At 45.9% G+C, this 26,119-nt stretch overlaps 1 long non-coding RNA gene across 1 annotated transcript in view; it reads right to left on the reverse strand.

Moving 5' to 3' along the window:
- The window catches only part of LOC140598643 (uncharacterized), an 82,939-nt gene that overhangs the window by 16,818 nt on the left and 40,002 nt on the right, over positions 1 to 26,119 (reverse strand). Inside the window, exons 2-3 of the long non-coding RNA XR_012001174.1 lie at positions 19,718 to 20,272; positions 19,138 to 19,176 (exon numbers count right to left, since the gene is read on the reverse strand). This is a non-coding gene — a long non-coding RNA (uncharacterized lncRNA). The remainder of the gene's footprint in view (positions 1 to 19,137; positions 19,177 to 19,717; positions 20,273 to 26,119) is intronic.

Below are 26,119 nucleotides of genomic sequence, written 5' to 3' on the forward strand. Positions count from 1 at the left end.
TGCCATGTCACACTCAACAGGTGTTCCCAACAGCTCTTAGGTCACATGTCAGGGAAACCTCCAAGGGCCGCAACACCCCAAGATGCAATGATTTTGCTCTTAAGACATAGGCATGATCCTCTGTTGAAAGGAGCTGGCCTCCTGCTCGGGAATGCAGTATGATTCCTTCTCAGCCAGGAGACAACTGCCTAAGCTGGATATTGCCCACCAGTGTTGTCCAAGTAGGCAAACTCCTGGCTCCTTATAAATCCTCCCTCAGAGTTATAATTTTTAACAGCAATTGCGAAACAGCTTTGGGCCAACCAAAGGAAACACATTGGACAGCACTTGAAAAACAATCTAGGCCAACATGCTGCCTTCATCCAGGACTGGGACTTAAATGAAGGTGGACTTCACCAGGAGCAATTTCTTCCTCAACCACTGCAGCTGGGCAGAGAAATGGGGCTGTAATGAGTTAGAGAGGAAGTTAACTGATAGCCTTGTTAGTGCATTTCAGAAAGCCCAAGCCTCCCCAATGTTTCCACGATCTCCCCTTCTCCCTTGCTGAGTCAGAGCTGGGCTTTGCAAAACTCCTGTCAGAAATGTGTTCTCCATGGTCCTTTCCAACTGTGCTCCCCCCCACCTCATCCCCACCCACACATGCACATACACGGCCTGGGATTCCTTTTCTCCTGGCTCACGGCCTAGCATCCATGGCTCCTTCTTCCCATTCCCCAAGCCCCACACCTAGGGATTTTCACATTCCTACCCTCTGTCTGCAGAGTTATTAGCACTCTGCTTAGTCTCCTAGACGTGCTCACAGAAGCTTCTCAACAGGCTGAGCAGAGCAAAGGCCTTCCCAAGACTGTAGACCATCCACCTAAGTGAGTGTAGAATCACACCAAGTCCTGCCCACTGATCACTCATTCCACAATTAGCAGTGGGGGCTCTTCTGCGTGCCAGGCAGCGGATGGCATGGAGAACATGGATTACATTCTCTGTCCCTCTGAATCATATTGTGTGACAGCTGCTTTCATTTTGTTGTTTGAAGAATGCCTGGAAATATTATTGTTAATATTGTGTTTGTTGTTGTGATAACACCTTTTGCCTTGACGCACTTCTGCAACAATTTTGCCACATGCTATGAGCTCTACTCTCCAACTTTAGTTATTTGTAAACCACCTTTACGAGTTTTGTCGTACCACCTATGTTTTACTGGCTTTATAGAAGTCTTTTAAATGACTCACTTTCTTAATCATTTTTAAAATTTTTATATCACTACCATAAATGGAAAACTTGCTGTAAATAGAAGGCAACCCTAAAATCAAATGCAATTTTAAAACTATGCTATGAAATTTTAGCTAAATACAGAAATTTGAGCCTGTGCCCACTCTCTGTTAAAAGGGAGAGCACAGGATACAGGTGTTAAAGGCAGTCTAACACCATACTGACACTCCTTAGCATCATCCAGATAGGTAAATGCTCTCACTGAAGAATGTAGTACAATTTCATGACATCTCTCTATACCATCTACAATCATGTTAGTTGCCACCAGTAACTTCCACCTAAATCAGTCAGCATAATCATGTTCTGCAGCAGTAATAGACAACCTTCAAATCTCAGCAGCCTAAAACACAAAGGTTACTTCTTGCCCATATTCACTGTGAGTTGGCAGGGCCCACACTCATTCTTGTTGCTCAGAGCTCCAGGATGATGAAGCAGCCATATTTTGCATGCTGAGGGTCACTGTGCTAGAGGGAAAAAAGAGAGGAGTATGAAGAATGCACTGGTTTTTAACACTTACACACAACAGTGAAATCTCACCACTTCTGTTCACTACTCAAAGGCTAACTCAAGCCACATGGCCAGCCCCGACTTCACCTGAGCTGGAAGTATAATCCTACAATATCTTGGAAGGACAAAGACCTGGAACATTTGTGATCAGCCACACAGACTTCCATTTCACCCCATGCACTGATAACATTGCCCCAAATAATTGGTCCCCAGCCTCTCTGGCATGGATTTCTATACCACCCACAACAAGCAGGCAAACCAGGCCACTTACCATGCTGTGACCATGACTGTGCTCTGCACTCTTCCTCCCCTGCCTCTGCTCATGGCTCCCACTCAATAGAACACCTCTCCCTCTCTCTCATCCTACCCACCCTTCAAGATTCTACCCATTCCTGAGGCATTATCCACCCCCCAAAACTGGAAGTTGTGTGTTGTGTGTGTGTATGTGCCATAGGTGTGTGTTTTCCTAGGGTAACATTTTAGATTTTCAGAGCTAAAAGGGATGGATTCCTCCATTTATAATAGGGTTTCTCAGCCCAACACTGTTGACATTTGGGCAGGATAATCCTTTCATGTGGAGGACTGTCCTGTCCATTGTAGTATGTTTAGCAGCATCCCTGGCCTTTGCTTAGATGCCAATGGCAACTTCTCCCTCCAACTGTGACAACAAAATATGCCACAAAACATTGGCTATCCCTTTGGAGGAAGGGTAAAATTTCCCCTAGTTGAAAACCACTGTTTTATAGGGCAACCAGGGCGAATTAAACATTGTGCTCAAAGTGACACAGAGAGTTAATGGTCGAAGGGGCTGGAGGAATCCAGGCTCTTGATCCCCTGCCCCCAAATCACCTATAATCTAGGGTTCTTGGCACTGGTACGTGGGGCTCAGGCTGGGAGCATAAATGAAAGAAATAGACTGAGCTCATATTCTTTTGACATATTCGATGTGCCCATCGAACAGTTCCATGAGAAATATGCTCTCTCTCATCTAAAACACACCACACACACACACACACACACACACACACACACACACGCACACAGACTTTTTGATCTGTCCTACAGTCTTTGACTTTTGATGTAGATAACAGCACAGAAGTATTTCATTTTCCTTTCCTTCTACCATAAGAAAAAGAGTGGTGTTAATCCAGTAACAACATGGCAACAATGTTACAAGAGAGACACTGGGGTGTTCTGGGGGGTTCCATAAAACTGGAGCATGTATGCTCCATCCAAAAGGCCAAGTATCATAGCAAGTTGTTAGGATTTTTCAAAGAGATGAAATCCAAAATATAATGAGATATCTTCTATTAGAGGCTGGAAACTATTTTTTTTAATACGTGCAAGCCCAAACTAAAGGCCACACAAAATACCAGGTTTGGCCATGAAGGTCTGCCACCCATACATTACACAAGTGCCCACATCATGTACTGGTGTGAACATGTTACAGCCATAGCTCACAACACACCCTGAATGTCAGTCATCTGGAGGGTTTTTAATACCACAGAGTCCCAGTCCCCACTTCAGATGTGCTAAACAAGAAAGTCCCCCACAGTGGACCTCTGGGACCCAAGTTTTTGAAAAGTTCCTACATAATTCTGATGCACCAGGTCCCCTGACAGCTGTAGAAAATGTTGTATTAACTCCTACCCTCCCCAGACTGACCACAGCTTATCCATTCCTGTTTTCCTAGTACCAGCATAGAACTAGCACAGACTAGGTGCTCTTTAAACATTTACTCAAACAATTACCAGAAAGGTTGAAATAGTAATTGCTTCCAGGCTTTTCTCTTGGATCTCATTTTTTAAAAAAATCTCTGTGGTATTTGCTTGCAACATTCTTCTATCAACTCCAAGGTTCCTTGGAAGAAAGATAGCTGTGGAGGGCAGGGAAAGGGACAGCAGGCAAGTCGCGCTATTGCCACTTTGAATAAAAGGAGAAAGTCTGTGATGAGGCTTTAGTTCCAGGAAGGACAGAGACACTTGGCTCTCACCAAGCTCTATCCTGGACAAGACTTCCTCTGGCACCCTAGAGGGCAAAGAAGTTATGGCTTCATCTTGCGTGGGCTGCTCTGGGAAGAGGTGCTCTTCAGCATCATTTATTGAGTCTAGCACACTTTAAATCCACCCACACCTAAATTCCTTTCCAGATATGCTGGGACAAAGGCACAAAGATACAGGAATAAGAATGTTTGCTGCCACGTTGCTGGAAGGAGTGAAATTGTGGACAGACCCTAAATATCCACCAGTGGACACGGCTGAAATTGACGATGGTCTATCAGTAGGACAGGAGACCAGCCCTATTCGTCTCCATCAGGGCAACTCACTCAAACCCTCTACAGTCCTCTCTACCATTTGCATTTACCTGGTCACTATTTATTTTTGGTCTCAAACTCCAGATTATAATTTTCCCAGAAAGAAGCACTGTGCACACTGTAAGGAAAAAAAAAACTAAGATGAAAATAGAGAGGGAGGTAAACCATAAGAGATGCTTAATCCTAGGAAACAAACTGAGGGTTGCTGAAGGGGGATGGGGTCACTGGGTGATGGGCATTAAGGAGGGCACATGATACCATGAGCACTGGGTGTTACATGCAACTGACGGATCACTAAATCCTACTCCTGAAACTAATAACACACAGTATGTTAACTAAACTGAATTTATTTTTTAAGGTTTTATTTAAAAGATTTTGTTTATTTATTCATGAGAAACACAAACACACACACACACACACAGAGGGAGAGAGAGAGAGAGAGAGAGAGAGAGAGAGAGAGGCAGAGACACAGGCAGAGGGAGAAGCAGGCTCTATGCAAGGAACCTGATATGGGACTTGATCCCCGGACTCTAGGATCATGCCCTGGGCCGAAGGCAGGCACTAAACTGCTGAGCCACCCAGCGATCTCCTAAACTGAATTTAAATAAATATTTTTTTTAAAGAATAGATACACAGCTACAAATATTGAAAGAAAAAAAAAGAAGCCCACAGTGCAGTGCTAAGGAGCAGAGAAGCTCCAGAATGATATGTGTGTCACAGAGTTCCAGCAGCAAGCAGAAGGCAAACTGAAGAGCATGCAAGGGTGTGAAAAGGGTTGTCATGAGAAAACTGGTATGGTGCTAGGGCAAGGGTAAGCGAACCAACAGGGGTTGTGAAGCACTTGGCCTCAGGATACAAGGGAATGCTGAAGGTTACTGGACTCCAGAGATAGCTGCACTGTGGAAGAAAAGTCCAACATCACCTGTGGGCTCAGGGAGTCTGGCCACTTCGAGAACCACAGGGAAGTTAAGGCAGAAGCAGAAGGGGAAGAGGGAGTAAATACCTCAGCCTCTCCTCCCCTGACCCTTCTATGTCTAGGCCACCCCACTCAGAAACCAGAGCCTGTGGGGACCAAGGTGCTGTTGTCTGTAGGGATTGGCCTCCCAGACACAGAGCAGGGCAGAGAAAAATGAAGAATAGTTGCAGGGCCAGGGGAGGAGAGGCAAATGGAGAAAAGCCTCCAGAAATGTGGTTTGATTCCATTTGTGTATATGTATATGACATCTTTTCACATGCATAAAAACATCTGAGCACACACGGCAAACCACCCATCAGTGGCTTTCTCTGGGAGTGGAATTGGGGGTGGTGAAGATACTAGAAAGGAGAGGTTGACTTCCTGCCCTTTTGCATTCTAGGAATCTTTGACAAGGAACAGGAGACATCCTTAGAATTAAAAATGTCATCACTGACTCTGTGGTGCTGGACCCCAGATGAGAAAAAGAGAGTCTTTCCTGACCCTGTAGAGCAGGTGGGGTCCCTCTGAGGCACTTGCCAGAGCTGGGTGGGGGCACTGTAGGGACAAAGGTACGGAATCTGGAAATCAGAGAGAGCACCAGGAACAGCCGGCAGGACACTGAGGCTGTGCTCTGGGTATGAGGGCAAGGTAGGGTCTGAAGCCAGGTAGGCCAATCAGGACACAATCTGAAGGGCCTTGAGTGCTTTTTCCTGTTTGGAGGGTCCCGTGCTTCCAGGGCCTAATTCCAGCTCTGCCATTTGACTGTGGATCCTTGGACAATTTACATGACTTCTCTGAGTCTCGGTTTCCCCATCAGGAAGAATAGACTAATGACCTGTCCTGATCTCACGGGGTTGCAGGATTCAATGAGATATCTGTATGATACCTGATACCTAAATACCCCTTGATTAATCATGGTATTATTGTTTCTATTGTTAACACAGGTCTTGCTCACAGTGGATGCTAACTCGTGGCCCATCCCTCAGCTGTGACCACAGGGCAAGCAAGGTAAAGGCCCCAGGGTCCTCCCATCGGAGGAGTCAACCTTATACATTCTGTGGTCACACAGCGTTCCCCCCCACCATGGCCAGCTGTCTGACTGCCTGTAAACAGATGAGCAGGTGGGGTGGCCAGTGAGACAGTGCAGATGGCACTGAGCAAATCCAGCTGCACTTTTGGGAAAACAAGTCAGAAGTGATGGGGGCCCCAGTGGACATCTATGTGACAGACAGCATATGCAGGGAGGCCTCCGAAGGAAATTATGAGATGTACCAGACCATGATGTGCCTCGCCAAGAACTATCTCCACCCATCGACCTCCATGACCCATATCCAAAGAGAATTGCAGACTGTCAGAGGTCACCCTGGCAGGGCTCACCGCAGAGACTATGTACGCCCTCAGAGGTCCAGTATCTCAAAGAGCACTGTCTTCTCAGCCCCCTTCCTTGAGTCCCTGTCTGGCTTCTGGCTCCTTCCCACTCCATTCACTTATGCACCTCCCTTCCGAGCCCTGTGGTCACAGCTGAGGGATGGGCCACGAGTTAGCATCCACTGTGAGCGAGGTCCCTGGAACAGACACATGCCCAGGAATATGGGATTGCCTGAACACAGCTGCCCACATTAGACCAACCATGGCCGAGTGTCCTGGGGCACCTTTGGGCAGAAAGTCCGACTCTGGCTTGGGCAGGAGTCGGGAGAGGACCCACCTTCACAGCCATGTGCCATGGTCCCTCCTCCAAGCTCCCTGCCTCTGCTGCCTCTGAACTTGTTTCTTGAACCAGGCAAGCTCTGTGAAGATGGCCATGTATTCCCCTCTCCTTTTTACCCAGCTGACTTCTTCCCATCTGCCAAGGGCTCATGCAGACATTGCATGCTCTGAAAGCCTGTCTACTCCTTGACAGCGTTAATAAGTTCCTCCTTTGTGCCCTCACAGCACTTGGAACATACTGTGCCTGGTCTATAGTACCATCATCTTCTTCTGCCATGTTTGAAACTATCCATAGCTCCACCATATACACATGGGTGCACGCGTGTGCAGGCAGATGTACGTGTGTGCACACGCACACGAACACACACAAAGTTTCTTCACTTTCTATTCTAAGGGTGATTCCAGAACTTTATCCAAAGAGGTGGGTGCTCTTGGTTTTCACTATGAATTGGCAAAGCTATTCAAAGGAGACGAGGGTTTTTATACTAATACTGCACCAATAGAGACACTCATATTAATACCATTCATTTTACCACTATTACTAGTAATAAGAACAAAGATTTACATCAGGGAAGGGGCACTGTGCTTCTCATGTTGTGAGGATTATCTCTAATCCTAGGGATAATCACACTGGGTAGCTATCCTTAGGTTAGAGGTAAGAAACCACCAGCCCAGAGGTGAAAGGGAACTTTCTCAGGCCCCAGCTAGAAAGTGGCTGACCCAGCTCTCAAATCCAGGTGTGGCTCCAGGGAGGGCATCGCCTTCCAAGCCCTCTGCTCTCAAGCTTCCTTTCTAAGTGGCAGGTGGCCTTCTCACTCCCTGTCATGCCCACACCGTAGCTGCGCAGCCTGCATGATATCAGTACTCCTCACCTTGTGTGATAGAGCCGTGCCGTCTCTGGGGATGCTGTGTCCCGCTGCCAGAAGCTTTCACCGTGAATATGCCTGGCAATGTCACAGTGTGTTCTGAGTCTTTCTCAGCAACCAGTCGGGCCCACACTGATCACTTCTCCCCTTCCTCCTGCACCCAGTAGGTGTGACTGCTGAAAGCCATCACTGGAACCTGAAATCTGGAACAGTAACTCAGAAGTCCAACTGCCTGAGTCAAAGGCTAGCTCTACCACTTGCTCCCCTTGTCGCCTTGGCAAGTGTGTTCTTCCTCAGAGCCTCAGAGCCTCATGTCTTTCCTCTATCAATACAATGACCTACCTTCTAGGGCTGCTATAATGAAAAAAGGAGATGGTCAGTACAAAGAGCTTAGCGCAGGCCTTCCTCCAAGGGAAGTACTCATTCAGTGCTAACTTAAAGTACTAAAAAAGTGTTTATGTGCCAGGCAGTTTCTACAGTAGGCTGGAGGTGGGAGGTCCTGATCACAAATAGATCCCTTTGACATGGCATGTTGGTGTTGGCATGGAGAGCATTGTAGAATGGCACTCACCCATTGCCGCTTAAATTGAGGCTCTCCAGAAGAGATGCACCAACTGACTGGAAGGGACTGTACACACCACTTCACGTTTGTTATGCCCTGTCATAGGTTTCCCTGAAATTGATTCTCACGTCAATTTATTTTGTCTCTCCCAACTGGACGTTTTGAAGTCTTCTCAACTGTAAGGTGTTCACGTGTTATCCATGTGCTTTCTCACATCCCACTTTCAGGTCTCACACTGCATCACTGATTGCTGGACTCCCCTAAAATCTGGGTTTTTCCTTAATATTTAGAAGAGGAAGAAAGAAGAAGAGAAGAAGCCTTTAAGAAACAATTGTCTCAATGCCAATGTCTCCCTGCATTTGATTGGCACTGTAGCTCCTTGAGGTAACCATGCTATCACTTCCATTCCACAGAGAAGAAAACTCAGGATCAGAGAGGAAATTTACCCAAGTTGACATATTTAGAGATAACATGACAGAAATCTGTTCCCAGGGTCATCTTAGGCCTAGGCCTCCTCTGAATGCCAAAAGCACCATTTTCAAGCCATTAATGAAATTTAAAAAGAACCTCAGGTCATGTTACAGAAGGGAACCAGGTCAGGTCGAAGTGGCTTCTGCAGCCATTTTCATCTAAGCCAGTCCCTTGTCATCTCTGTGATCATCCTCAGTGCCAATAATCAATCAACACATTAAAGTGGAGCCCTTTTCCATGAGCTTAATGGCCATTGTGTCTGCCTTCCTAAAGATCCATGGCCTCCCTTTATTTCTCCCCCGTCAACTGCCTTCTGGCCTGGATGGAGTGCCTTAGTGCTGGAAATCATACTACGTTTCTTGGCAGCATTTCCACATCAGCCTTCCCAAGGCCCTTCTCACCCACCACCTGCCAAATCAGGGACATGCATCCAAAGGGATAGACGACTGGTCAGCCCCACCAGACCCGAGTCAATATTACTTACCACCCGAGACCTAATTTAGAACCCCCCTTCCCACTGCCATGTATCTTGGCACTGACATTTGTGGCTATCTTTCTGGCATGGGGACTTCTGCCAAGATTATTTTAATGCTGACACTTCTGTCTATTCTGGGAGGATATCTCTGGAGAGAGGCAGCCAGTGCCCATGTCTCAAGACCTCTGGAATGTAATATTGAATCGTCCATGGTACCCTGGCTTTCCTGGTGGGAATCTATATTATGTACTCTACAGAGACCTGGAAAGATTTTTTTTCCTCCTCTCACATGTTAGAGGAACCTAAATGTTCCCAGCCTCCGATGACCCACATTTGTAACCAATCTATCAAAACAAACCACAAAAAGGAATGGAGTGTCCATACATGCTGCATTGTGAATGAACCTCAAAACACTATGCACAGTGGAAGAAGCCAGACTCAAATGGCCACATATGGTATGATTCCATTTGACTGAAACAGAATGGGCAAATCAATAGAGACAGGAAAGCAGACTGGAGTTTACCAGGGGCTGAGGGGCAGGGGAATGCGAGTGACTGCTTAAAGGGCAAGGGGTTTTCTTTGGAAGTGATGACAATGTTTTGAAATTAGATAGAGGTACTAGTTGCACAACACAGCAAATGTACCAAAGGCTGCTGAACTGTGTATCTTAAAATGTTTAATTTTATGGGGATGCCTAGGTGGCTCAGTGGTTGAGCCTCTGCTTCTGCTCAGGTTGTGATTCCAGGGTCCTGGGATTGAGTCTCGCATGGGGCTCCCCTCAGGGAGCCTGCTTCTCCCTCTACCTTTGTCTCTGCCTCTCTCTGTGTGTCTTTCATGGAAAAATAAAATCTTTCTTAAAATAGTTAATATTATGTATATGAATTTCACTTCAATTTTTAAAAATATCCAAATCATTGCAAAAAGTTTGATGTGGCTGGCAGTGCCTCATACATGCATTGGGATACAAAATGAATACAGTAAGAAATCAGGACAAAAGAAAAATGGGAGTAGAAAAGAAAATGAATCCCGGGTGTGGCTGGCATACAAACTGCAAGCCTTGAGCTGTCATTTGATTATACGAAGTGGCTGTGAATTCAACTGGAGCTTCCCAGCAGCTGAAGCAAAACGGAAGGCACCCGAGTTCTTCCAAAATTTGCAGAGTAAAGAATGGAATGTGTCAGAGGTATGCAGAAAATGCTCTACTGAAGGCTGGAAGAATTTTCTCCCACGAATCCCTAAAGGAGACAATGTTAGAGACGGGCTCTCACTGACAGGGTTTCCCAAGGTGCCCCTCTGCCTGGCCATGCAAGGCTCAAACACCAGCTGTTTACTGTAAGAAGCAGGTTTGGCAAACCTCCCAGTCTGTCCCTCCCAGGCCCACAAAGAAAACGACTCCATTCAGAAAACTATGGGACCCATGGACCCCTAAAATAAACCAGAAGAAATGTGTTGTCTAAGTTCACCTAATATTTGCTGGGCATCTACTGCTGTGCCCAAACAGGCTTAGGCCCCGGTCACACAACGGTCAGCAAAGCAAACCTCACGAAGCTTGTCCTCTAGAATGGGAGACAGACATTATTTTTTTAAAATCACATAAATGTATCTTTACTAACAGTGTTTAGGATGAAGAAAAAACAGAGGAAAGATATAAACAGGTAACAGTGGAGGAACTGGTCATGGCATTTAGGGGAAGTTTTCTCTTGAGGTGGTGACGTTCGAGATAAGCTCTGGAGAAGAGTTCAACCAGAAAAGAGAAGGGAAGGCTTCCTAACCCTAACCCTAACCCTAACCCTAACCCTAACCCTAACCCTAACCCAGACAGAGGAAAGAAGATTGCAAAGGCCCTGAGATGAGAGGGAGGAGCCCAGAGGGTACTGGGAAGTGAGGGAGAATCAGTGTCACTGAGACAGGGTGTGACAGAGAAAGGAAAGGGAGAAGGTGAAGAGAGATGGACAGAGGCCAGATCACTGCAGTCTGAAGAGGAAGACAGGAATGTGCAGGTCTGGTTGCACTGCTGCCCATGCTGGGGTGTGGAGGGCCATGGAAAGATGGCCATTAGGGTGGGGAAGGAAGCTGGTTTTGAGGACTGAGGGATATCAGGGTATTGTTGCACCCAGTGGTCCCTAGATGCAGGAAGCAAGAGTCCAGAATGAACAGGCCCTTGTCCTACTGATAATATTGGGCTAGAGAGTTCTTCCTCTCATTTGGAAAGCCTTTCCTGGCTATATCTCTATATATCACTAGTATGTGTACCCAAAATGCTGTTAATTCTTTTTTAATGTTTACCTCTTGTATCTGCAAGATCTTTCCTCACATCCCTGGAAGTCTGGAGAATCTGTTGGCTTCCACAGTAACCATTCATTGAGTTTGTTACATGGTAGACGCTTAGGACATTACAACCCCACATGAGATAGGCATGATTAGCTACATTTTACAGATGAGAAATTGGAGACAGAGAAGTTGGAGTGTTTGCTTGTGGTGACTCAGGTAGAAAGTGGAAAATCCAGATCTGACCCAGGTCTTCCTGATGCTTCAAACTGCTGCCTTTTGAACCACAGTTCACTGACTGTCTAGTGACCCCTGAGGTCACCCATGGTATGCCTTCAAAGGCCCTCAGTCTTAAAGCTCATCTACACCTCCAACCAGCTGGTAGACCTTAAGAAAGGCACCAGCTTACGCTTTCCTTTTAAGATAAAGGAGTTGTCTGACTTAGGGTTTCTAAAATGCATTCCTCAACAATTTAGTCCTTCAAGGTTCTCCATAACAAAGAGTTCCCATGATCAAATCCACCGAAAAAGCTTTGCATACTCAATCTCCCTCTTGGTGATTCACTATATAGGTAGGGCTTTGAAAAATCTCCTACAGTCTACCTATGTCCACACCTATTGGAGCATGGAATCCTTTTGGTGTATAATTCCTAAGATCACCCTAGGAAACTGGTGATCCAAAGCACACAATGTCCGAAGAACAAACTTGAACACTCAAGCACTGATTGTACATATCATTCTGGGCTCTGGAAAAAATGTAAATGGTCAAGATAGCTCCTGCCCTCAAAGAAATCCTACTCTGGTGGGTGGCATAAGCATATCTACAATGGACTATAATATTATATGTGAAATGTCTAGCCTGGTGTCAAGGAATAGGCACTTATTGGATAAGGGAGGGCTAGAAAATATGTCAGAGGAGGAAAGTAAGATAGCCTAGCAAGAGGAGCAATGCATCATGTGTGGGTGGGGAGGAATGGCAGTGGTCACAAGGACCAGAAAGAAGAGGTCACCAAGTGGGGCCTTAAAAGGTAAGCCAGAAGAGAGGGTGGAAGAGAAGATGATAGGAACTTCAGAGTCAAGGAAATGGATCAGCCAAGGCACAGAATGTTCAGGAAAGGGTAATTAATTTGATGACAGTGGATGAAAATCCAGGGGGTACACAAGAATACGGACCCAGATGTTCTCTGAGAAAACATTCTTCCCTGGCTATGTGTTTGTGACCCAGGGACCTTCATCAACCTCTCTTGTCTTGTCTGTGACACAGCCAGAATTCCTGATCTAGATTTTCTGATCATGCCTGCTGCATTCCAACCGTTCACTCAGTCAAGCTCTAACCCCCAAAGAGTGGAGATACCACGATCAGAGAGTAAAACTTCAGCCCTGAATTTCCCTCTCAGTTTTCCTTAACTAGGTTCCCAAAGGTCACATGGAGTTCTACTTAACAGTTAGGAATACTTTAGGCTGTAACAAAAAATTCAACTAAAGTAACTTAAACCAATTTTCCTCCTGTGGGAAAGGAAGGGTGAGAGTGAGATGGAAATGCTGGTATCTCGGGGGTTGCCCCCTAACCCACAATACCCTCATTTCAGGGATCTGCCCCAGAGAAGTCATATGGTCATCCCAACTCCTACCACAGCCATCTCCTTCACCAAGGAGGTATTTTGTTTTTCCCACATGATATACCTGCAGACAGAATGTGCTGATTATAATTCAGCAGCTCAGTCATGTCAGGACCACTGTCTCTGCAATTCTTTTCTCTTTTTCATCTTGTTTACATGGTCAGTTATGGCTACACCCATCACATCTGTGCTCAAGGTAGAAATAAGTGAAAAGACAGAAAGCACATACTTCCACAGAGCTCCCAAACTCTCCCATGTGCACATGTCCAGAATGTTATGTGACTGCCTCTAGTTACACGCATGTGTGAGGAAGTGGGTGTCTCATTGGGGACTGAGTTCACTGCTGCTCTGAACAAAACCAAAGTACTGTCAGCAAGGAAGAGGGACATGGATACAGTGTCAGTCATGAACAATGCCTGCCATCTGTGGGCAACAGAATTCTGCTATGCCATCAGGTAGAATGTGGACCCAATGACAGAGCTCAGCCCCCACAGAATGACTGTTTCTCAGACATTTCTACAAACCACTCAGTTCTCTTAAGGTTAATGCAAAAAATAATTTTACTGTTTAGAAGAGTTAAGTGGATGGACTCTGTGGGATTTAAGGATTTCTTTAAAAGGGGAAAAGGCACAACTAATTATGTGCCTTAAACCTAACACACAGCAAACTCTGACTAGGGTACTTAGAAGTACAGGACAGCCTGTGCTCTCAGGGATGCAGTGCTCCACCTTTCTCAGCAGAAGCTGAACCTCAGCAGCATCTTTAGAATCTGCCATATTTCCCTTGAGGTGGCCTGGGGATGGGACTTCATGCTTCATTGAAAAGGAAGGTTCAAAATAGATACACCGAGAATGACAGCAAGACTGGGGAGGTCTGCTGGGTGTAAAATTATAGTTGTGTCTTTCTTTGATTTTTGACTTTCTGTTTCCTAAAATATTTTCATAATGAAGGCTCAGTTCCCTGCTCTCATTCTGCCCTTCATCTGGTGTCTTCAAGGTGGGATAATGATAGCTCCCCTCAACTAAGTGCTCATTATAAGTCAGATACAATGCTATGTGCTATGCTCTGCCTTACTGGGCCTCATAACTGCCCTGAAGAATAACTGTCCTCATCCCATCCTGTACATGAGGAAACTGGGGTCCCACAGGAGCAAATGAATATGCCCAAGACTATTGCATATCAGGTGCCAGACACCTAACCATCATGCCACTCGGCTCTCCAAGGCTACTGCTCAAGCCTAAGAACATAGAAGCTGTTCAGCTTTACATAAGTCCTCATAGGAAACTGAATCCCACTGGGGCCCCTGCTAGCTCTGACCCACAGTGTCTGTCTTCTTCATTTAGGAACTGGGCAGCCAGTATTAGAACTAATATAAGTGCAGCTGCACCTCAAGCCAGGCCTTGAGTGACATTTAATTGGAGTGACATTTGACCCTCACAACAGTTCAACAGAAAATCTAAGAGACTGGTTATTGTGATGATCAGCCCTGTGTTCTGGCAGATTTGAATCCTGCTAGCTGTGTGACCTCAGGCAAGTGTCCTAATCTCTCTGAGCCTCATTTCTTCTTCTGTTAAATGGTGCCTATCACGGGAACTTTGTGAATAACAAGTTAAATAATCCATAAGAATTGTATAGCACCTTGGGTGGCATCCCTTAAGCTCTCAGTCAATATCAGCTACTGATTACTATTCTAGAGGGGAAGTTCTATTACCCTTATTTTAAGGATGAAGAAACCAAGGTGGCTTGCCCAGGTCACATAGCTAGAAAGTGGCAGAGTTGGGATTGGAAATCAGGTCTGAGCTGGCTTCATTCACAAGTCACGATGCATCTTTCCATCAGGAGTGACCAATGAAGCATGTCTAACAGAACATGAGCACCATCAGAGGGAAACAGCGTGTGCTGCCAAGGGAAGATTTTCCCATTTGATGGCCAAAACCTCGAAGAATGGGGTCTAGGCATGGCCAGACTCTGGGCAGAAGTGACGCATAGCAGATTCCCCTTTTTTGCTGTTAGCAGCAAGCACGTGCATGGGGAGCCTGCCTTCTGGGGCTCCAAACAGGAAAGTCATGAATTTGCATCCTCCAGAGATGGTACCCAGTGCTCCCTGTAATATCTTCTGGAGGTGTCAGCACATCACAAAGCATTCCTACTTGGCCCAGAGCAGCTGCTCCCAATTATACCCAAGGTTCAGAAACAACAAGACATGTGGGCCTGCCACTAACTATTCCTGTTCAAGTCTATGGAATTTCGGCCTTTGAGGCCTCCATCGGCAAACACTCAGAGATATTTTCCCAGGCCAGTGCAAACATGCTTCCAGAAGGCTTCTCCAAGTGCTCCTGCCTTCTTCAAATAGGCCAAGAGGGTTGGGTTTTTTTTCCTCTTTGGGCATGAGAAAAGTACAGCATGTATTGCACATAAACGTAAACAGTAGGTACAAGGTAGCCAGAATGGTTTGGTTTTGATTTTTTCATTAGAGCATTGAAATAGATGACCAGGGCACTGCCTCTAGGGCAAGCTGCCAGAGTCCACTGGGCAAGAGGCATGGGGCTGGACATGGCCGGCATAGCTCTTTGGTGCTCTTTGCACTGACATGCTGCAGAGAGACAGTGCATGTTTAGCTAGGCTTTGTGGTGAGTTTTATAAATCCCCATCTGTGTGCACAAAGCAGAGAATTCTCTGCCCTTGGGCCTGCCCACCTGGATGCACACCATCAGTGTGAGGTGTCCTCTTCCTGGAAATCAGATATCAGAAGGGCCAGTAAGAGACCAAAGGGGCAGCTTCATCCCACCCAGGGTGTGGAGAAAAAGCAATAGGCTGTGGCAGAAAGAGCGGTAGGCTTCAAAAAGATGACCTGGGTCCTGTCTCACCTCTTTCATCCTCATCAAGTCCTCTGTTCTCATCTGGAGAACATGGTTCATCATGCCCTTTTTGCCATCTTATAAGGTTCATCCAATAAGGAGATGTGTTTGCAGGCTCTTATCTGCAAAGAGCCCAACCTCGAGGAGGTGCCTACTTAGTGTTTTTGAATGAATGAGGGAATTAACAACTTGGTACATTTGCAGGGAAAACAAGGGCACTTGTTCTGAAAGCAGCATTTAGAATGTTTGTGGTTAAAGGCTGGGCCCATTTAAAGCACCGGGTAGACATCCTCTATAATTTCCTGAGTGAGCGGACAAAGCCAGGATACATCATCTTAAAGCCAACCCTGGCCCCTTGTGCCCTGCTGTTTAAAACCCTCTAACCACCTCACTAAGAAAGGCACCCAAATTTTGGCCATGGACTTTAAAATATGGCTGCAAATTGACCCTCCCCCAGAACTACTGAATCAGAACCTCTGAGATAAGACCCAACAATTTGTTTTTAACAAGCCCTCTGGGGGATCCTGATGCACTGCTGAAAATCACTTCTGCAGGTCCCAGTGATGGCCCCCAAAGGCCAGTGTCACAAATATCTATACGGACCTTTAAGGCTATAGTGGCCATCACTGTGACTCCCTTAGCTGCAGGCTCCAAATGACAGTTTCTATTTGAGCAAGACCTGCCAAGGAGTTGCAGCTCAAACTGGTAAGTCATCAGAAACTCCTAGCAAATCTGGATAAGGGAAGTGACCTGACTAAGGCCTTGTTGCAGAAGAATTTTGCTAGCAAGTATAGGATGGAGTTTCAAGGGGTGGAGGCAGATCAATGGCATACTCGTCCAGGTACCCTGTGTATTAGCTAGAATGCTTTCAGCTGCAGCTGCAAGTAATGGATTATCAAATGAAGGGTGTCCGAAACAGTATAGATCCTTACTATGTCACTTTGCAAGAAGCCCAGAGAAGAAGGCAGCATCACTTCCGAAGGTCTCAGGTCTTCCCATCTGATGGCAGGTCAACCCTCATGGTCACAAGATGGCTCTCGAACACTGTATGTTCACTTAACACTTCAACGCAAAGGACTCTATCTTCTCCTTGGGGGAGAGAAATGTTCCCAGAAGTCTCCTAGAGGACCTTCCCTTATATCCCCTGCTCAAACTTTGGGGATCATGCTCACTCCTAGGCCAATCACTGACTCAGGACAATGGGATTGTCACAATTGGCTTTGATCCATCATGAACAAAACTGGGGCTCTGGATGGAGGAGAAGAGGAGAAAAGACAAAGGGCAGTGAATATGCTAACAACTCTGAGGGTATTTCTTCAGAAAGGGTTGAGCTCAGAGCCTGAGTGTCAAGTAACAGATGCCAGTGGGAGATGTCCTTGTAGCATATGGAAGATCCTCCGTAGCGAAGTAGGAAAAGATATTAGGAGGAGGAGAAGATATTAGGGTGAGCATAAACCCACCTTAGAAAATTAACTCTGTGGAGAAGCAGAGGCAGAGGGAGAAGAGCCAAAGCCACAGATTTAGATGTGAGAAAACTTCTAGATTTTTCTTGGAGCCATTTCATGAACAAAGGAAGACAGCATGACACTATAGCCATGGCACTGTGGACACCCCCACACGGTGAGGGGTCTCTTCTCTACCTGAAATCTTTTGGGGATCTGAGCTAGGGGGATGGCAGTTACCAGAGGCAGCTCAGCTTCTCAGGAGCTCTCAAATGCCTAGCGGGGCACATGGCAACCTGAGAGCAACCCTACATTGCGGATCTCAGGTCCTGATCTAACACTTTGTCTTTAGAAGCTAAACAACAAAACACCCCACCTGAGCATGCAGGGAGTTGGCATGGGGTCCATAGGGAAACCCAGGTGCCTGGGCTCATCAAGAACTTCCTCTCCGGAATACAAGGCTGTGACTATGAGGCAGAGTGGTCTGCCACACACACACCAAGGCCGGGGGGTCTGCCCCGGGGGCGAGTGGTAAGCTCTCAGGGCCCAGGAAGACAGAGAGCCCTGGCAGAAGGTGGGCATGAGTCACAGATGCCCCCCAGCCCCACCACACCTGGCCCCAGACTCCATCCATGAGGACACATTGCAGGGAGGGGTTGGGGACAAAGGGCTTCAAGGGGCTCTGCACAGAGAAGACCAAGAGGCTCCACAAACGGGAAGGCTGCCTTTCGCAGTGCTCCAAGGGAAGTGGTCCCAGGAAAAGCCCATGTCCCTGACCCGTGAGCCAGCTGGGAACAGGGTAAATAGGGTGCAGGCGCTCCCACTAAGGCACCTGCCCAGGGAGTCGGAGTCAGCAGGTTTGGATGAGGTAAGGACTGCGTGTGAGAGGCTAAGATAGATTGTCCCAGAAGGCAGGTGCTGCTCCCACCTCATACTGGAGCTACAGAGGGGTCTGCCAGGGTGAGAAGAGTTTTAGCAGGCTGAAAACAGAGTTCTGCACGACCCTCTCCGAACCAGAGTGCAATGTCCCTGGAAGCCTTTCTCCCGAAGCCCCCGCGCCTGGAGGATTTACTGTTCTAGGGGGTCTGTGTCTGTACTGCCACCTGCTGCAGTCCCAAGGCCCTGGGGTCAGCAGCTGCCTGCAGGCTCCCCCCCTTCCCCTGCCACCTTCCTGCAGCAGCCCCAGGGATGGGCAGTTTGCCCAGCCTCACAGCCTCTGAGTACTCCCAGGGGCACCTCTCTCTTCCTGCCACCTGAGGGGGCACGGGTGTACCTGTGCCTTCCCCAGCAGGTTGCTGGCTCCTGCCTGTCATCCTCACTTACAGAGAAGGCCTCCACGAACAAGGGGTGGTAGAAAGAGGGGGGGAGTGGGGGTGACTGGGTGACAGGCACTGAGGGGGGCACTTGATGGGATGAGCACTAGGTGTTATTCTATATATTGGCAAATTGAACACCAATAAAAAATAAAAAAATTAAAAAAAAAACCAGAGGGCATGACTGATGATTAAATTATGAGCCGCTGGCAATTGATTCACCCTCCACCCATCTCCCCTCCCCAGAAACCAGGGTGATGAAACTGAAAGTTTCCACTCTCTAATCACATGGTTAGTTCTGCTGGCAACCAGCACCCATCCTGAGGTGGGGTCTGGAAGTCACTTCATTAACATAACAAGAGACACCTCTTAGGAACTTCCAAGGTTTTAGGAGCTCTGTGCCAGAGCTGGGACCAAATACATATTTCTGATTATAAATCACAATATCACCATCTGTATCTCCAGAGAGTAGCTCCATCAAGCTACATAGTGCAAGATGATAACATTACACTCACCTTTGTTACCTGTTAAGTGCCGGAACCCAGGAGGTATGTCTGTAATAGAAATGAGTACATGAAACAACCCTGTGGGAGTTCCCAGGGCCTCTAAATCATTGCCGGTGTGATGGTCAAGAAGCTGGGTTTTAGAACCAGGTAAAACTGGGATTTACATCCTTGGCTTAATAATCTAGAAGCTGGGTGTGCATGAATGAGCTCTTTTCACATTAGAGCCTTAGCTTCCTTCTTTGTAAAACGGGGAAGGCAATACCCACTTCGTGGGGTTCCTATACTGCAGTGCTACATAGCAACATGACAGTAATAATAACAACAAAATCTAACTAAACTAAAAATTAATCCAAACTCAGAGATAGTTTCAGAATGAGAAAGAAAACTATACTGTAATGCTTTTTAAGTGGTCCGTGCAATGGAAGATAAGGTCAGGAGGAAGTGAAGTGGGGCCTGGGAAACAGGTGACAAATGACCAGAGGGCCTGGACACCTTAGAAGCAGTATTTCCCGAGCTTGAATGACCTTAATCATCAGCAAGCATTCAATACAAAGATTCTGAAGCCCTCCTTTTGGAGATGTGGACTCACTAGGTCTGGCGTGAGGCTGAGACATCTGTGTTATAAAAATCACCCCAAGTTCAAAAAGGGTGTTGCCTGTGTTCTCCTCTAGGATTTTGTTGGATTCCTGTCTCACATTTAAATCTTTCATCCATTTTGAGTTTATCTTTGTGTATGGTGTAAGAGAATGGTCTACTTTCATTCTTATGCACGTGACTGTCCAATTTTCCCAGCACCATTTATTGAAGAGACTGTCCTTTTTCCAGTGGATAGTCTTTCCTGCTTTGTCGAATATTAGTTGACCATAGAGTTGAGGGGCCATTTCTGGATTCTTTATTCTGTTTCATTGATCTATGTGTCTGTTTTTGTGCCAGTACCACACTGTCTTGATGATCAGAGCTTTGTAGTACAACTTGAAATCTGGCATTGTGATTGCCCCCAGCTCTGGTTTTCTTTTTCAATATTCCCCTGGCTATTCAGGGTCTTTTCTGATTCCACACAAATCTTAAGATCATTTGTTCCAACTCTCTGAAGAAAGCCCATGGTTTTTTGAACTTGGCCACAGCAACTTCTTGCAAGACACATCTATGAAGGCAAGGGAAACAAAAACAAAAATGAATTATTGGGACTTAAGATAAAAAGTTTCTGCACAGAAAAAAAACAACCAACAAAACTAAAAGACAACCTACAGAATGGGAGAAGATATTTGCAAATGATGTATCAGATAAAGGGTTAGTATCCAAGATCTATAAAAAGAACTTATTAAACTCAACAGCAAAGAAACAAACAATCCAATCATGAAATGGGCAAAAGACATGAAGAGAAATCTCACAGAGGAAGACAGAGACATGGCCAACAGCATGTGAGAAAATGCTCTGCATCACTGGCCCTCAGGGAAATACAAATCAAAACCACAATGAGATAACACCTCACTCCAGTGAGAATGGGGAAAATTAACAAGGCAGGAAACAACAAATGTTGGAGAGGATGCGGAGAAAAGGGAACCCTCTTACACTGTTGGTGGGAATGTGAACTGGTGCAGCCACTCTGGAAAACTGTGTGGAGGTTCCTCAAAGAGTTAAAAATAGACCTGCCCTACGACCCAGCAATTGTACTGTTGGGGATTTACCCCAAAGATACAGATGCAGTGAAATGCCGGGACACCTGCACCCCGATGTTTCTAGCAACAATGTCCACAATAGCCAAACTGTGGCCTCAGTGTCCATCGAAAGATGAATGGATAAAGAAGGTGTGATCTATATATACCCTGGAATATTCCTCAGCCATTAGAAAGGATGAATACCCACCATTTGCTTCAACTTGGATGGAACTGGAGGGTATTATGCTGAGTGAAGTAAGTCAACTGGAGAAGGACAAACATATGATCTCATTCATTTGGGAAATATAAAAAACAATGAAAGGGAATAAAAGGGAAAGGAGAGAAAATGAGTGGGAAATATTAGTGAGGGTGACAGAACATGAGAGACTCCTGACTCTGGGAAATGAACAAGAGGTGGTGGAAAGGGAGGTGGGCGGAGGGGGGATGAGGTGACTGAGTGACGGGCACTGAGGGGGGCACTTGACGGGATGAGCACTGGGTGATATGCTATATGTTGGCAAATCGAACTCCAATAAAAATATACAAAAATAATAATAATAATCACCCCAGGGGCTCCTGGTGCACAGCCAGGTCTGGGTAGTGTGCATGGAAATGGGTGATCCCAGCTGAGCTCCAGACTCCTGTGTTCTCCTCACAATGTTTCATAGTTTTCAGCTTTATATTTACATATATAATCTATGTTTACTTAACTTTTGTATATGAGGTGTGAATCAAAGGTTATGAGTGTGTGTATATGTAATTGCTCCAGAACCACTCATTGAAAAGACAGACCAATTCAGTTTCCTTTGCATCTTTGTTAAAAATCAATTGGCCAGGAGGGAGGGGCAAGATGGCAGAAGAGTAGGGTCCCCAAGTCACCTGTCCCCACCAAATTACCTAGATAACCCTCAAATCACTCTGAAAATCTACAAATTCGGCCTGAGATTTAAAGAGAGAACAGCTGGAATGCTACAGTGAGAAGAGTTCATGCTTCCATCAAAGTAGGAAGACGGGGAAAAAAGAAATAAAGAAACAAAAGGCATCCAAGTGGGAGGGGCCCCGCGAGGAGCCGGGCTAAGGCTGGGGCGAGTGTCCCCAGGACAGGAGAGCCCAGTCCTGGAGAAGCAGGAGCTGCACCAACCTTCCCGGGCGGAAAGGCGCCCGCAGGGAGTTAGAGCAGGACCCAGGAGGGCGGGGATGCCCTCGGGCTCCCTGGGACACTAACAGGCACCTGCGCCCCGGGGAGAGTGCGCCCAGCTCCCTAAGGGCTGCAGCGCTCGGCGGGACCCGGAGCAGCTCGGAGAGGCTCGGGCGGCTCTGCGGAGGGGGCTGCGGGGCGGGAGCGCTAATCCAACAGCGCAGGCCCCGGAGCAGAGGGCGCTGGGGACACAGCCCAGGATCCGGCCTCCCCCCGGGACAGGCAGAGGCCAGGAGGGCCCAGGACCACAAGGACGCTCCTGCCCTGAGCTGAACAGGTCAGCGGCCCCGCTCCCGAGCCTCCAGGCCCTGCAGACCGAGAGAGCCCCGGAGTTGCTGCGGGGGCTGACTCCAGGGCTCCAGAGCTGGCCGCCGCCACTGCGGTTGTTCCTCCTGGGGCCTCACGGGGTAAACAACCCCCACTGAGCCCTGCACCAGGCAGGGGGCAGAGCAGCTCCCCCAAAGTGCTAACACCTGAAAATCAGCACAACAGGCCTCTCCCCCAGAAGACCAGCGAGGAGGACAAGTTCCAGGGGAAGTCAAGGGACTTAAAGTATACAGAATCAGAAGACACTCCCCCGTGGTTTTGTGGGTTTTTTTTTTTTTTGCTTTTTTATTTCTGTTTGCTTCCCCTACCCTTTTTTTCCTTTATTCTTTCTTCTTCCTCTCTCTTTTTTTGTTTTTTTCTTCCTTTTTTTCTTTTTTCTTTTTCTCTTTTCTTTCCTTCTTTCTCTCCTCTCTTTTTCTCCTTTTCCCAATACAACTTGTTTTTGGCCACTCTGCACTGAGCAAAATGACTAGAAGGAAAACCTCACCTCAAAAGAAAGAATCAGAAACAGTCCTCTCTCCCACAGAGTTACAAAATTTGGATTACAATTCAATGTCAGAAAGCCAATTCAGAAGCATTATTATACAGCTACTGGAGGCTCTAGAAAAAAGCATAAAGGACTCAAGAGACTTCACGATTGCAGAATTTAGATCTAATCAGGCAGAAATTAAAAATCAATTGAATGAGATGCAATCCAAACTAGAAGTCCTAATGACAAGGGTTAACGAGATGGAAGAACGAGTGAGTGACATAGAAGACAAGTTGATGGCAAAGAGGGAAACTGAGGAAAAAAAGAGACAAACAAAAGACCATGAGGATAGATTAAGGGAAATAAATGACAGCCTGAGGAAGAAAAACCTACGTTTAATTGGGGTTCCCGAGGGCGCCGAAAGGGACAGAAGGCCAGAATATGTGTTTGAACAAATCCTAGCTGAAAACTTTCCTAATCTGGGAAGGGAAACAGGCATTCAGATCCAGGAAATAGAGAGATCTCCCCCTAAAATCAATAAAAACCGTTCAACACCTCGACATTTTTTTTTTAATTTATTTATTTATTTATTTACGATAGTCACAGAGACATAGAGAGAGGCAGAGACACAGGCAGAGGGAGAAGCAGGCTCCATGCACCGGGAGCCCGACGTGGGACTCGATCCCGGATCTCCAGGATCGCGCCCTGGGCCAAAGGCAGGCGCCAAACCGCTGCGCCACCCAGGGATCCCAACACCTCGACATTTAATAGTTAAGCTTGCAAATTCCAAAGATAAAGAGAAGATCCTTAAAGCAGCAAGAGACAAGAAATCCCTGACTTTTATGGGGAGGAGTATTAGGGTAACAGCAGACCTCTCCACAGAGACCTGGCAGGCCAGAAAGGGCTGGCAGGATATATTCAGGGTCCTAAATGAGAAAAACATGCAACCAAGAATACTTTATACAGCAAGGCTCTCACTCAGAATGGAAGGAGAGATAAAGAGCTTCCAAGACAGGCAGGAACTGAAAGAATATGTGACCTCCAAACCAGCTCTGCAAGAAATTTTAAGGGGGGACTCTTAAAATTCCCCTTTAAGAAGAAGTCCAGTGGAACAATCCACAAAAACAAGGACTGAATAGATATCACGATGACACTTAACTCATATCTTTCAATAGTAACTCTGAACGTGAACGGGCTTAATGACCCCATCAGAAGGCGCAGGGTGTCAGACTGGATAAAAAAGCAGGACCCATCTATTTGCTGTCTACAAGAGACTCATTTTAGACAGAAGGACACCTACAGCCTGAAAATAAAAGGTTGGAGAACCATTTACCATTCAAATGGTCCTCAAAAGAAAGCAGGGGTAGCCATCCTTATATCAGATAAACTAAAATTTACCCCGAAGACTGTAGTGAGAGATGAAGAGGGACACTATATCATACTTAAAGGATCTATCCAACAAGAGGACTTAACAATCCTCAATATATATGCCCCGAATGTGGGAGCTGCCAAATATATCAATTAACAACCAAAGTTAACATACTAATACATAATATACACTTATAATTATACACTTATACTTGGTGACTTCAATCTAGCGCTTTCTACACTCGATAGGTCATCTAAACACAACATCTCCAAAGAAATGAGAGCTTTAAATGATACACTGGACCAGATGGATTTCACAGATATCTACAGAACTTTACATCCAAACTCAACTGAATACACATTCTTCTCAAGTGCACATGGAACTTTCTCCATAATAGACCACATACTGGGTCACAAATTAGGTCTGAACCGATACCAAAAGATTTGGATCGTCCCCTGCATATTCTCAGACCATAATGCCTTGAAATTAGAACTAAATCACAACAAGAAGTTTGGAAGGACCTCAAACACGTGGAGGTTAAGGACCATCCTGCTAAAAGATGAAAGGGTCAACCAGGAAATTAAGGAAGAATTAAAAAGATTCATGGAAACTAATGAGAATGAAGATACAACCGTTCAAAATCTTTGGGATGCAGCAAAAGCAGTCCTGAGGGGGAAATACATCACAATACAAGCATCCATTCAAAAACTGGAAAGAACTCAAATACAAAAGCTAACCTTACACATAAAGGACCTAGAGAAAAACCAGCAAATAGATCCTACACCCAGCAGAAGAAGAGAGTTAATAAAGATTCAAGCAGAACTCAACGAAATCGAGACTAGAAGAACTGTGGAACAGATCAACAAAACCAGGAGTTGCTTCTTTGAAAGAATGAATAAAATAGATAAACCATTAGCCAGCCTTATTAAAAAGAAGAGAGAGAAGACTCAAATTAATAAAATCATGAATGAGAAAGGTGAGATCACTACCAACACCAAGGAAATACAAACGATTTTAAAAATATATTATGAACAGCTATATGCCAATAAATTAGGCAATCTAGAAGAAATGGACGTATTTCTGGAAAGCCAAAAACTACCAAAACTGGAACTGGAAGGATTAGAAAACCTGAACAGGCCAATAACCAGGGAGGAAATTGAAGCAGTCATCAAAAACTTCCCAAGACACAAAAGTCCAGGGCCAGATGGCTTCCCTGGGGAATTCTATCAAACGTTTAAAGAAGAAGCCATACCTATTCTACTAAAGCTGTTTGGAAAGATAGAAAAAGATGGAGTACTTCCAAATTCGTTCTATGAGGCCAGCATCATCTTAATTCCAAAACCAGACAAAGACCCCACCAAAAAGGAGAATTACAGAAAATATCCCTGATGAACATGGATGCAAAAATTCTCAACAAGATACTAGCCATATTCCCGAGACACAAGGCTGGTTCAACACTCATAAAACAATCAATGTGATACATCATATCAGCAAGAGAGAAACCAAGAACCATATGATCCTCTCATTAGATTCAGAGAAAGCATTTGACAAAATACAGCATCCATTCCTGATCAAAACTCTTCAGAGCGTAGGGATAGAGGGAACATTCCTCAACATCTTAAAAGCCATCTACGAAAAGCCCACAGCAAATATCATTCTCAATGGGGAAGCACTGGGAGCCTTTCCCCTAAGGTCAGGAACAAGACAGGGATGTCCACTCTCACCACTGCTATTCAACATAGTACTGGAAGTCCTCGCCTCAGCAATCAGACAACAAAAAGACATTAATGTCATTCAAATTGGCAAAGAAGAAGTCAAACTCTCCCTCTTCGCCGATGACATGATACTGTACATAGAAAACCCAAAAGCCTCCACCCCAAGACTGCTAGAACTTATACGGCAATTTGGCAGCGTGGCAGGATACAAAATCAATGCCCAGAAATCAGTGGCATTTCTATACACTAACAATG

Source organism: Vulpes vulpes, chromosome 4 (assembly GCF_048418805.1).
Source record: "Vulpes vulpes isolate BD-2025 chromosome 4, VulVul3, whole genome shotgun sequence".
NCBI classification, from domain to species: Eukaryota; Metazoa; Chordata; class Mammalia; order Carnivora; family Canidae; genus Vulpes; species Vulpes vulpes.